Source organism: Moschus berezovskii, chromosome 20, assembly GCF_049115385.1.
Source record: "Moschus berezovskii isolate FMDL1 chromosome 20, NW_MosBer_1.0, whole genome shotgun sequence".
Classification (NCBI taxonomy): Eukaryota; Metazoa; Chordata; class Mammalia; order Artiodactyla; family Moschidae; genus Moschus; species Moschus berezovskii.
The window spans coordinates 64,177,096-64,190,266 of NC_142479.1; the positions used below are offsets into that span (position 1 = coordinate 64,177,096).

General features: G+C 51.9%; 1 non-coding gene across 1 annotated transcript; it reads right to left on the minus strand.

Annotated features, from left to right (window-relative positions):
• Window positions 1–10,821: 10,821 nt before the first annotated feature.
• On the minus strand, window positions 10,822–10,899 carry LOC129544841 (small nucleolar RNA U2-19). The gene has a single exon (XR_008683585.1). It is a non-coding gene; the product is annotated as a small nucleolar RNA U2-19 (small nucleolar RNA).
• Between the last annotated feature and the right edge of the window lie 2,272 nt (window positions 10,900–13,171).

Below are 13,171 nucleotides of genomic sequence, written 5' to 3' on the forward strand. Positions count from 1 at the left end.
CGGTGTTCTCTTGGAGAGGAGCAGTGCGAGCAGATGTTACACCCCCGTGTCTAGAAGGTGGGGGGACTTGGAGGACGGCACTGCTCGTGGGTGGGGAAGGACCCAAGTTATGTAAGAGCACCAAGGGGGTGGCTTGGGGACGCCGACAGAGGCAGGCAGACACCCTTCCCCGGGCCATCAAGGAAGGCGGCTGGGTGCCGTCTGCTGGGGCCCTGCTGGCTGTGCTGTGGCAGGTGCGGTGCCTGTGAGGGGTTCTTAGGGTGTCAGGGAGGCAGCAGGGGGGAGGCCTGGAGGGTGGAGGAGCTCCAGTGGGAGGAGCAAACTCCTTGAAGCTTGGGGAGGACCTTGCCCTCTCTGATTTTGCCCTCCCCTCTCTGCTCTTCCATCCCAGAGGCTGGAAAGGGCGCCTCTGGAAGTCAGCAGCGCTGCCTTCGAGAGAGGTCCCAGAGCTGTCTCACTCCAAGTTTGTCCCAGCTACACACCACTGGGGTTTTTAGGGGACACCCTCCAGCTTTGTAAATATGCATTAAAAGAGTAAAAATAAGTGCCTTATTTTGTCAACCTTCACAACAACTGTGAGACACTCTCTGCTCTTCGTTCCTTTCTCCACATCAGCTCCCCACCCATGGGGGAGAGACCTCCTCCTTTCCCGCATTTCCTCGAGGCCTCCTGCCCCCAACACCAGTCACCACCACGTGGCCACAGAGCAGCACACATCCTGAACCTCGCAGCATCCCAGCGGCTGATGCCGACACTCTCTCCTTGTACAGGTAGGGCCCACCTGACCCACACGGAGAGGCAAAAACCTGAGCAGGCGTTGCTGAAACGGCAAGTAGCTGCGGTGGGGTCCAGGCACCACTGCCAGCCAGCCGCCAGCTCACACAGCTTCCTCAAACCCGCTAGGGGGGCAGCTATGGGGATGACAGCCAGCCCCTGTGGACTCGACCCCAACCTTCGCAGGCGTGGAAGGAGCCGAGGGCGGGGGTCAGGGAGGGTGCCCGAGTCCCTCTGTCCCACGGTGTCTTCAGCAAACTTCTTGGTGCTCCCCCCGTCCATGCCCCCTGCTATGGACACTGGGTGTGTCTTTGCTGGTCATCCATGCACTCTGCATTTTCACTGGGCAGGAGCCAGGGATCACTCTAGGCTGTGGAACTCCAGCTCCATCTGCACTAACGAGCTGATGGGCTTGGCGTCTAAGACCACGAGGCTGGCTCCAGCTTGGCATGCTTAATCTTCACAGCTCGTCTCATCTTCCTTCGTTGGTATTTATCTGTCTGCGTGTTTATTTCTTCCCTTTGGAGGCCTTGGGAAAGGAGGGAACGCGTCAAAGCAGGAGGGTCTTGGTATTGCCCCGTGTCGAGTAGCTGATGGCTGCCGGGAGGGAGAAGTAGGGGTATCCAGTGCCTGTGTGGTTCTAAGCGGATTCCTGTCAGAAGGGAAGATTCTGCCCTCAGAGGCTGATAAACGTCGACGTTGCAGCTCCCTGACACCTGTTGACTCACTGATTTTGCAGCAGCCCCGTCTCAGCCTCTGCTGTTGATGGGACGTCACAGCGATGACAGTACTTGCCTCTCAGAGCTGTCCAGAGGATGTGGCCATATGTCACCTGCAGAGTCCTTTGTTCCTGACACAGAAGATACTCGAGGAGTCGTGGTGGTGGTGATTCTTCATTATGATCTCATGGCGATTTTGGAAAAATCACTAAAGGTGAAGGTTGTAAACATGCCTTTCTGAGCACTGGCTGTATTTCCGTACCAGTTGGCAGCCACCTGCGCCTGCCTGGTTGTCTTTTAGGCTTGGAGCTGTTTGTAAGTGAGATGGTGACGTGAAGAAGTTCTGTGCTGCCCTCACCCGAGAGGGAGGCCACCAGCCAGTAGCCTGTCCAGGTAGAGATGAGCTGTGGACATAAAATGCAGGCAGGATTTCAAAATGCAGCACTCTGACAAAGCATATGAACCATCGCATGTGTAATTTCTTACGTGGAATGCATATTGACATGATAATACTTTGAATATATTGGGTTACATGAAATACATTCTTGAAATTAATTTCACCATTTTTGGGGAAATTTTAATGTGACTGCTACACCATGTAATGATCCATGTGCTTGGCATGATATTTCTGTGAGGCAGGCTGATGGAAGACCCCCTCCCACACGGATGAGCTGGGATCCCTCCCTGGTCTCTTGGAGCCTTGGTAACCTTGCCTGTGAAGAGGGAGATTCCCCCAGAAGATTCCCCGGGACTGAGAGTGCCCTTGTTGACAGCACCAGGAAGCCCCTCAGTGAGGCTGGAAAGGGCGCCTCTGGAAGTCAGCAGCGCTGCCTTCGAGAGAGGTCCCAGAGCTGTCTCACTCCAAGTTTGTCCCAGCTACACACCACTGGGGTTTTTAGGGGACACCCTCCAGCTTTGTAAATATGCATTAAAAGAGTAAAAATAAGTGCCTTATTTTGTCAACCTTCACAACAACTGTGAGACACGCTTACACAACGCCTCTCACACCGAGGTTGCAGAGCATCACACGGTAAACAATGCACTGGGGAAAAAAAGAAAGAAACCACACGCTTAGAGAGTTTAAAGGCAGCAGATAGCTTGACTGCATTTCTGGAAAAAAGAAATGCTGACGTGAAGGCCGGGCAACTGGTTCCCAGGGACCCTGGAAGAGAACCCGTGGGCAAGGAGGTGCCCTGAAGCTGGGGCCACAGGAACGTCAGGTAACCCTGACATGGGAGCAAAGGAACCAAGAGGAACTTCTGGAAAAGAGGCAAGAAGGTTAGTGATGAGGACCAGAAGGGCTAGGACAGCCCCGAGTTTTACTGCAGAAGCTAGCTGAGTGAGGTCGTCTCTGGAAGTGGGCGTGGACTCTGAAGAACTGGCCCCTGGGCCTGGGACATGGGGGCGGATGTTCTGCTGATCGGTGTGCAGAACACGGGAGAATCCATGTTCCCGTCGCCCAGGCCTCCAAGAATAGAGGTGCTGCCCAGAGGGCCACTCAGACCTGGCGCCTCGGGCGTGGAGCACATAGCACAGGAGGCACGTCGGATGTCCCTCTTATTTTTATTTTCCATTTTTGACATTGTCCTTCAGTTCCTCCTCCACGCTCCCCGTTAAGCTGTTAAATCACTCCATTTATTTAGTGCGAGTGTTTCTGAGAGCTCATTTTTATCTTGGTGAAAACCAGGCTTGCTCATGGGCACATAATGAAATTGCATAAATATACCCTTAGCTTGGAATCTAATTTATTTTTCCTGTTCATTATGGGGTAGAAGGCCATTATGAAATGTATAACTTTTTTTTTCCAGTGCTGGAATTGAAAGGCTGGGGCTTGGGCTCTTTTTATTCTGATGATTTTGTCCTGATTCAATTTAAAGCTGGTTAGAGCTCAAATACTGGAGCGTAATTGACAAAGATCAGTGTGGGTTGTAATGCTAATGTTGCGTCTGCAGCTTCCGCAAGTCGACACGATGGACAGTGGGTTAAGCAGCGATTCCAGCAGGGGATTCCTGGGCCTGCAGAGCTGTCTGGGCCTCAAGGAGAGAGCCCAGGACTTTTCCGCAGCCAGTGGTCACATTCTCTGCTTTGGGTGAGGGTGGGTGAGTGGCATACCCTGGCGTAGGCAGATTGAGGACACTCCTGACCTTAAGCCCAGAAAGCCTTAGAAATCCCTTCAAGAACATCCGCCCAACCTCTGCTTGTACAGGTGAGGAGTTTGAGCAGCCTATAACCTGGTCAAGATCACCCTGGCTCCAGCCTCCCCATCCTCAGTCCTGTGTATCCTCGCCATGACAGCAAGCGAATAGCATGAAATGAGATGCAAACATAACCATAACCTTTGGAAGCAATGACTTAGGCCACTCTGTATGAAGTTCATGCATTGGGTGTTCAGTGCTGGGAGAGAGGGGGACAGAAGGCGCCCCTGGCAGCTTGAGCAGGTTCCGATGCCCACCATGGCTAAGAATTTGTCAAAGGCATGACCTGGCAAAGCAATGGGCAGGAAGCTGGGGCACCATCCTTCCTCCAGGGTGCACCTGATCCTCCGTTAACTGGTCTCCCCCAGTTTGCTGACAGTTTTCTGTGTGCCCGGCCCTGCTGGGCTAGGGCACAGAATGGGAAAGGCCCAGACGCTGCTCTAGGAGCTTTGATGTGACATCCTGACTCTCAAATAGGAACCGTGCAGAACATCAGTGTGTGCCAGTCAGAGAATGTTCTTTTGGAGGGTGACGAGTGATGATCAAAACATGTGAGTGTGTGTGCGTGTGTGCGTGTGCGTGCTTGTGATCACTGGGAGGAAAAAAAACATCGTCATGGCTGTGACAGGTTTTCAGGGGGAGCTGGAAGAAAAGAATTTAAATTAGAGTTGCAGAAATCTTTCGTTTCCCTCCCCCTGTAACTAGAGTTGCCAGATAAAACCCGGGATGCCCAGTTAAATTTGAATTTCAGATGAACAACAAAGAATTTTTTTGTATAAGTATGTGCCAAATATTGCATGGGACATACCTACATTTTTTTAAATGTTGTTTATCTGAAATTCACAAATGTATCCAAGGATCCTATGTTTTTATTTGCTAAATCTGGCAACCCCACCTGTAACGGCAGAGGAAGTAAAAAAAAAAAAGCTTCATTTTGAAATCATTTCCTTAGTCACTTAAAAAATGCAGTCGCATGAGTTATAAAGTCATTATTTATTTATTGTATTAGGTCTTCTAAGACAGAAGTGTCTAAAGTGAAGCGTTTAGTCTCGCTTCAGTTCAGTTCAGTTCAGTCGCTCAGCTGTGTCCGACTCTCTGCGACCCCATGAATCACAGCACGCCAGGCCTCCCTGTCCATCACCAACTCTCGGAGTTTACTCAAACTCATGTCCACAGAGTCGGTGATGCCATCCAGCCATCTCATTCTCTGTCGCCCCCTTCTCCTCCCGCCCCCAACCTTTCCCAGCATCAGAGTCTTTTCCAGTGAGTCAACTCGTCGCATGAGGTGGCCAAAGTATTGCAGTTTCAGCTTTAGCATCAGTCCCGCCAATGAACACCCAGGATTGATCTCCTTTAGAATGGACTGGTTGGATTTCCTTGCAGTCCAAGAGACTCTCAAGAGTCTTCTCCAACACCACAGTTCAAAAGCATCGATTCTTCGGCGATCAGCTTTCTTCACAGTCCAACTCTCACATCCATACATGACCACGGGAAAAACCATAGCCTTGACTAGTCTAGTCTCACTTACTGCTCCCCAAATCCAGCTCTCAGGTGTGACTTCTGACCTCTGCTACTAGCTGGAAGTGTCTCCTCCCAAAATACCCGCTTTGCTCATGCTGACCAACTCATGTGCATATATGCACGTATGTCATTTTCATGTGCTATTTCCTGGCATTTTCTGCTTTTTTGGAGAAAATCCCAGAAGAAGAATTATTGGGGCCAAGGGCATGTATATGTTAAGTTTTAGTAACTGCAGCTGGATTGCTCTACAAATTTGAAACTATTTACAGAGTTCGCTGCACCATGTGAGAATTCTTTATCCTACACCCATCCTAGTACAGTTATTATTATTTCTTAAAATATTTGCCAGTCTAAGGGTACAAAATAGCATTTAAACTTACATTTCCTCAACTCTAGGAAGGTTGATTATATTTTTTCTGTTTATTATTTATTTGCATTTGACTTCTGTGAACTGTCTATTCGTGTGCTTTATCTATGTGTCCATGGAGAATTTTCTTTTTTATTTGTTCTGGGGTACCCTTTACATATGGGCCACTCTCAGACTTTGACTATTATATGCTGTCTTGGAGTTGCTTCTGGACCAGCTGTCTTAAGCCATTACCTGATCTCGAAGCCTTAAACCTGAGCTTCTCACGGCAGCGACCTTCTGGGTCTAATGGCAATTGTAGACTTCCAATCCCATCTGGGTGCCTAAGGTCTGCTGATCTTGTTTGTCTGAAATTCCTGGGTTTAAAGGAACCATGTGTGGCTTGAGAGCCTCTGTTAGTGCTTCACTGCCCTGGTGCTGCCCCCAAAACAGTGGACAGCCCTGGATAGCTTTCAAAACCCCACCTCCCTTTGTTAGCCTGCTTTCTCTGCACACACAGAAAGCTCTGCTCCAGAGGAGGAAACTGGGCCTTGGGAGGAGGCAGCACTGAGGGTGTCCTGCTCTGGACACGGAAATCTCCCCGAGAGCCACATTTCCCGTGTAGCTCTGCAGCGAGCTGTCTCAGGGGCTGCAGGGTGGAAGGGGGAGAGACGAGAAGTCTCCAGTTCCCCCAGTTTGCTTCAACCATTAACTCATTCATTCATTCAACCAGACTTTGTCAACCTCCAGGCACATACACAGACCCTACCCTGCAATCAGGGAGCTATCAGCCTCTGGGAGATAAGTCTTTATATGATGGCACAGATTTTGCTGACAGACTGGCTGGGACCAGCTCTTCTTCCATCTGTCTCCCACAGTGGGGGGGGGGGCTTGTGTTTGCAGAATAGATGAATTACAGCCCCAGAGCCCGACCTAGGGCGAGGGGCTCTCACAGTTCTCACTCCGGGGAGGAGTATCTCCCTGGGACATTTGTGGCCAGTTCTGTATCTTGCTTTAGGAAAAGATGGTGGCCAGTGGGGCTCGCTTAGCTGGGGTGTGTGGGGGGGGCACACCCATGACAGGGGGGTCCTTGAAGCCACCAGGAGCCTTGGAGAGGCAGGGTGGGTGGGGGTGGGCCTGCTGCCATGCTCTAATTATTCAAAGGTCTGTCATGTGGAGGAGGAAGTAGGTTTGTCCCTTTGTGTTCAAAGGCAGAAAAAGGATGTGTGGGTGCAAGCTCTAGGGAGACCGAGTTTGGTTCTGAGAGATGTGAACATCAGCAGGACTCAGGAGGCTGTCAGGACTCCACCCTGGGGCACTGGAGCAGAGGCTGGCTGGCATGAAGGTGATGGAGGTGGGGAGACAGGCCTGGCACTGTGTGCCCCTCCACCCTTGACCTTCTGGGAGAGACCTACGCTATGTGTTACTTTGTGGCCCCATACGTCCAAGTCCTAACTCCGGGGACCTGTGAATGAGATCTTATTTGGGAATAAGGTCTTTGCAGCTTTAGTCAAGTTAAAGTGAGGTCTTACTGGGGTAGGGTGGGCCCTCAATCCAGGGACTGGTATCCTTATAAGAAGAGAAGAGGGCATACAGAGACAGATGGTCAGGTAAGGGCAGAGGCAGGGACTGAAGGGATGCGGTGCAAGCCTTTCCAGAGTGCACAGCGCTGCCGACACCTTAGTGTCAGGCTTTTGACCTCCAGAGCTGTTCAAGAATAAAGCTGTGTTGTTTTAAGCTGCTCAGTTCGTGGTAGTTAGTTTGTGGTAGTGTGTTACGGCAGCCCCAGGAGACAAATACACCAGCCAAGCAGGTCAGTGTCCCACCTCCTGGGTCGCTTAGAAGATAGAGAAGGTAAGAGGGGCCTCTGTTCCAAGTGCCGCACTGGGTGGGTCTGAGCAGCCCCTGGGCTGGCTCCTCTCAGAGGCTTTAATGCCTCAGTCAATGGAAAGAACCCAGTGGCCGGCAGCCCGAGAGTCAGGAGAAACGTGGCCTGTCCACCTGTCCATCGGCATGATGGAGCACCTTTGACCGAACTGATGTGGCCACAAGGACATGTCTACTGAGCTACACTTAAGCAGACCCCTTGGCTGGCAGACTTACAGGCTGTGATGGTGCGTTTTGCTGGAAGGCGCACGTGATTTACCGGTATTGCCAGGACTATGTGGCCCAAGACAAAGGTGTTCGTTGGGTGATGATTAGTATCATGGGGGTTCTGGAGCCAAACTGTTGGGTCAAGGGGATGGCACTTTTTCATCCCCACCCCTCTGTGAAGTCACTTAATTCTAGCTGTGAATGGAAGAGAGAAGGGTGAGGAGAGAGGGTGTCTGTGTGTGTAAGAAGCTGTGGAGGGAGGTACTGTGCAGACAGACCTGCGGTAGCTACTGTTCACGGGCAGAGGGGGCTGGGGTCTTCGAGTGGCCTGCAGAGGGGAGACCAGCCCTTCCCCAGAGGCTGGCTTCTGATTGAGGGCTCATCTGCTCCTAGAAGAAGAGGGGACCCTCCCACTGCCTGGCGGACCCACTATCCGTGTGGACTCTTCCGGCCCTGCTCAGCCAGTGGCCCCACAAACGGGGGCCCTGCGGTCCTCCTTGGGCCCCAGCACAGGCCATTCCTGTGTTAGCATGGTCATCCTCACCCAGGCGACTTTGTCTTTGGGAGCGGGCCATCCTATCTTGCTCTATGCACCCCAGCATGTGGCCTGGCCAGGCCCTGTGGGCTGACCTGTGAGCCCAGGCACCTCAGAGGGGCACTTTCTACCCTCCAGATCACCTGCGGATCTGAACATTGGGGTGAGTGTTCTGGGTGGTGGTGGAGAGGGTGAAGGTCTAGTGAGAGTGAATGCAGCATCTCATGGTGACTTCTCAGAGGGCAGGCAGGGAAGAGCCTTGCTGGGGAGATGGCCCCACAGGCCGATGGCTCCCAGAGCTGTCCAGGCCCTCTCACTTCTTACTGACCTGGGCTTGTTGCAGGGAGAGGGAGGCCACCCTGACCTCAAGATTGAGCACTCGGTCCACGGGAGGCCCTGTGCTCTTAGCGGTGACTGGTTCTGGCTGATGAGACAAGAGGAGTATCTTCCAGCATGGAGTGTCAGCTTCTGTGAACGGTTCTTGGCTTCTAAGAGGGGCCTCGGGATGTTGCTATGAATCTACTGCAGACATCCTGTTCCCAGCCTGACTGGAGGTGCAGGGTGGGCACGGGGCAGGACCTGTGTCCTGGTGACAGAGGGAGGTACTGGATCATCCAGCCCTGCACCAGCCCTAGCCTGGACTTCCTGTCCAGGAAATGGATCCCAGGGTGTGGGATCACTCTAGGCACCAGGAGGCCTACACGTGGGCCCTGGAATCTGTGTCTCCCAGGGCCGCCAGCACCCTGAGTCACTGAGCCTTGTTCTTCCTGGGCTCAGCCTCTGGGGCACTTATTAAAGTGGCTCCCACCTGGGCAGAGATCCTCCATCTTTATTTCACCCGTGGCAGGTTGGTGTTTCCCTAAAGGAACTTCCCTAAAGTGCACAGGAAAGATAAGCAATAAACTAGAAGCCGCAGTTGCTTGGCATCCATGATGCTTTGCAAGCACGAATCTGTGCTCCCAAGGACACTGCTGTTGGGTCGCAGTGGCTCTGAGGCTGGCACAGCTTACTGCCAGTCACCCTTGGTTCTGCCCCAGGCCGATCTCCTCCTCGGGTTTTCAACCAAGCTGGGGGACCAGTGGTAGGAAGAGCTGCTGGCGGATCCTGAGGCCGGACCTGGGTGGGGAGGGGAAGGGATTCTCAGCCCCTCCAGCACCCTGCTCATCCTGCTCTGGTGAGGGCCTGAGTCTGTGTGGAGCTGCTCTCAAGGCCCCAACCCCAGGTCCCCGAAGGGGAATCCCGTGTGTTTGGCCCCGGGATTTCTCCTGACCCTGGGGAAGCCCCCTTTGCTCTTCTTGGAGTTGGCCTCAGCTCTGACCCCTATAAGCTCCCTCGTGTTCTCCATTCATTTACCCCTCTCCCGTGGGGCTCCAGTGAGACCACAGTGGGAGGGACCCCAGGGGCTCTGCCTGTGCCTCATCCAAGAGGAGCCCTGGGGGCCATACCAAGGCTCTTTGCACCTCATCTATTGTCACCATGAAACAGCAGGCCCCAGCCCAAACTCTCATGTTCCATTTGAGGAACATGCCTCCTTCCTGGCAGAGTGGCTGCGAGTCCTAGGAGTCCCTCCTTGGACTCAGGAGGGATTCAGGTTCCTCACTCCCACCTCCATAGCGGCCCCTCTGGGTCTCTTCTCGGGGTATGGCTTGACAAAGTCCAGATGACTGCAATCTTACTATCCCCAAACTACTCTAGGCATCTTACCTGAGGTCTTAGCCTGCTTCTGCAGCCATGACAGAATAGTGCAAACAGGGTGGCTTAAGCAGAGGGAGTTTAATTCTCACAGTTCTAGAGGCTCAAAGTCTGCGATCAAGATGTGGTGAGGTCAGGTTCTAGTGAGGGCCCTCTCCTTGCTTGCAGACTGCTGTTTTCTTGATGACTTCACATGGTGGGGAGAGGGCTCTGATGTCTCTTCCTATTAGGGTACTAATCCCGTCACAAAGGCCCAATCCTCAGGCTTCACCTAACCCTGATCACCTTCCACCTCCAAATACTGTTCCATTGAGGGTGAGAGCTTCAACGGGCTTCCCCAGTGGCTCAGTGGTAAAGAATCCACCTGCAGTGCAGGAGCTGCAGGAGCCGCAGGAGACACAGGTTCAACCTTTCTGAGTCGTGAGGATCTCCTGGAGGAGGGCACGGCATCCCAATCCAGTATTCTTGCCTGGAGAACCCCGTGGACAGAGGAGTCTGGAGGCTAGAGTCCATAGGGTCACAAAGAGTTGGACATGACTGAAACGACTTAGCACGCATGCACGAGGGCTTCAACATATGGATTTTGAGGGGACACAAGCATTCATTCCAAGACACCTGCAGTGAGATGAAGTTAAGTCAGTCCTTCAGAACAATGACATTACTTATATCTGAAGATACCACTAGCCAAGGAGAGCCTCCTGCCCCTTCAGCTCAGATCAAGTATAGAAACATTCACAGTATTAGTTATAAAGGTCAGCAGTAAAACCTTTTCACTGTTGCTCAAAATTGATTACCTTTTGTACATGTACATCCCCACCCCAGTGTCATTTATCCATCAACAGATTCTCAGATATCCACTGTTGCCTTTATACACACACACACAGACCTACACACACAACTCTGGATACAACCCCTTATGGTTTTAAATGATTCTATTCTTTTGCTTCTCAGAACTATAGAGATCATGCCTAGGTAGCCTGGAAGATCTTTGGATGCGCAGATCTGGCTGTTTCTTCACTGATCCATTTCAGTAAGAGAAGGTCTCAGAGAAGGGGGGCTCTCTTTTGAGGGTCATGTCTTTAAATCAAGTTTGGTTTTTTAAAATATTGTAGAATTTGGACTACAGAGGAAAAAGCTTTAATAAATAATAGTTTTCTGTAATCATAAAGGTGATGTGTTGACAAAGGGCATTTTCCTGTTTAATGCTTAATTGTGGTATTCTGTATTATAAAATCTTCCTTTCCTGTCTTCAGCCAGCTTTTTAGTATTCCTTGGCTAATTCAGTCATTAAAAAATGATATTGTGGAAGAATACTTAGTGATTTAGTATGAGACATAGTTAAGTGGAAAAAAAAAGTTATAAAATGGAATGTACAGTATGATCCCACTTAGTACCAAAAATATATATTCTATGCATAGGAAAGTCTGGGAGGGTATTATGCTCAAAATGTTAACAGGAGTTATTTCGGGGTAGTGGGATTGTGGGTTATTTTAAATTTTCTTCTTTTTGCATAAGTGTAGTTTCTAAATTTTCTGCAAGGAATATGTATTCCTTTTATAATAAGGAGAAGATCACAGATCATGCCAAAGGCTGTTTGGATTCTCTGACCACAAGGGGCCCAGGTTGCTCCTCCTGTGCTGGACAGCTCCCATGCTCAGCCCCGGGTGGCCCACCAAAAGCTTCCCTCCCACACTCCTGGGACTCTGGGCTGGGCAAAGCTGACACTGGTTTTCCCTAGTACTGAAGTGACTCGGTGACCCTGATAGGTGGGTTTATCACCAGCCTCCTTGATGGGCCTCTAGTCCTCTACTGTACCCATGCCAGCCAATGGTTGTGCTGGTGGTATGGCTGGCTAAGTCCAGGGGTGTGGCTGGATTTCTGAAGCCTGAACAGTCCCCTCCACACCTCCCACCCCCAGTGCTGGAGGAGGGCTTAGCTCCCAGCACCGGCCAGCAGCTGGGAAAGATGCACAGCTCAGCCTGTCCCATTCCCAGGGTGGTCCCATGAGAAAAGCAAAGGACAGAGCCTGCATGGTAGGGAAAGCCGAACCCCAGCTACCCCACCAACTAGCTCTTCATCGACTCCTTAACCTACAAAATGAAGATGATGCTGTGAAAATGAGATGAAATACGAGGTTCAAGGACCTCGTGTGGGGCTTGAAACAGGGCAGGTACTGAGCATATATGCCTCCTCTTTCTCACCTTTAAGGAAGGTATAGTCCAACTGGGGACACACCCACCCCGGTATAACCTGGTGAAGTCCACTGGGGAAGCTTCTCCATGTCAGCAGATGTTCAGCTCCAGATTGATGAGGGCTGTTTCAACAGGAGTCATTCATTCTTTAACACACATGCATGCATGCACATATGTTTTTAACAGTCGCCTGAAGAAAGAGAGTCACGGAGCAGGGACTGGTCCCTGTGATCTTGCTTGTGACCTGGGAGTCTAGTGCACAGGTGATTCAACAGTACCTGCCCCTGGACTGGGCAGCAGCCAGGCTCTCCAGCATCATCGAGGCAGAGGCCAGAACCCCAGGATTATTCCTGGCTGCTCTGTCCTGGGGAGCGGCGGCAGGAGCAAGGGGAGGCTCCCTACTCTGAAGGCGTGGGGCTCCCTCACTGGCCAGGTCATCTTCCTCTTTTCTGACCTCCTAAATATCATCCACTGCCCAGTCCACTGGCCTTGGACCTTGGACCTGTCCACTTGTCTCCATTTCTTCGGGCACCAGCAACCATTATTGGCTTCCATGCCTGCAGCCTTGATGCTTCTGTCCTGCGGTGAGAGGTACCCTCCTCCACTGCAGGTCTGCTCATGCTGGCCCCTGCCTCACCCATCTGTGCTGCCCAAGGGCTCTGAACGGTCCAGCCTGGCTTTGCTGCAGACCACCCCACCCTGCCTTTAGGGCTAGCACACGGGGGACATTACAACAGGGAAACTGGGCCCACCTCTCCCCCTCCTTCCTCCTTGCAGTTCTCACACAGACCTATCATGCAGAGGACCACTTTGGGAGGTCCTGGAGAAAGAGGTGAGAGGTGTCATGGTGGTTCTGGTGAGACCTCCCTAAAAGAAATCAGATGAGGGCTAAATCAGAGAGGGCACTGGGCCACCTGCTCTGCTTCCTGGAAACCTGAGCCCTGACACAGCAAAATCTGGCCGTGAGTATTCGGATCACACGAAGCCCCTCTCTGGCCGCAGCCCCCTCTTGAATTGGTGTTTGCTCGAGCCCATTGCTGGTGAGCGTGTTTGTGCGCGTGGAGGAAGCTGGTCAGGTGAGCAGCTGGTCAGGAGGGAAGTGT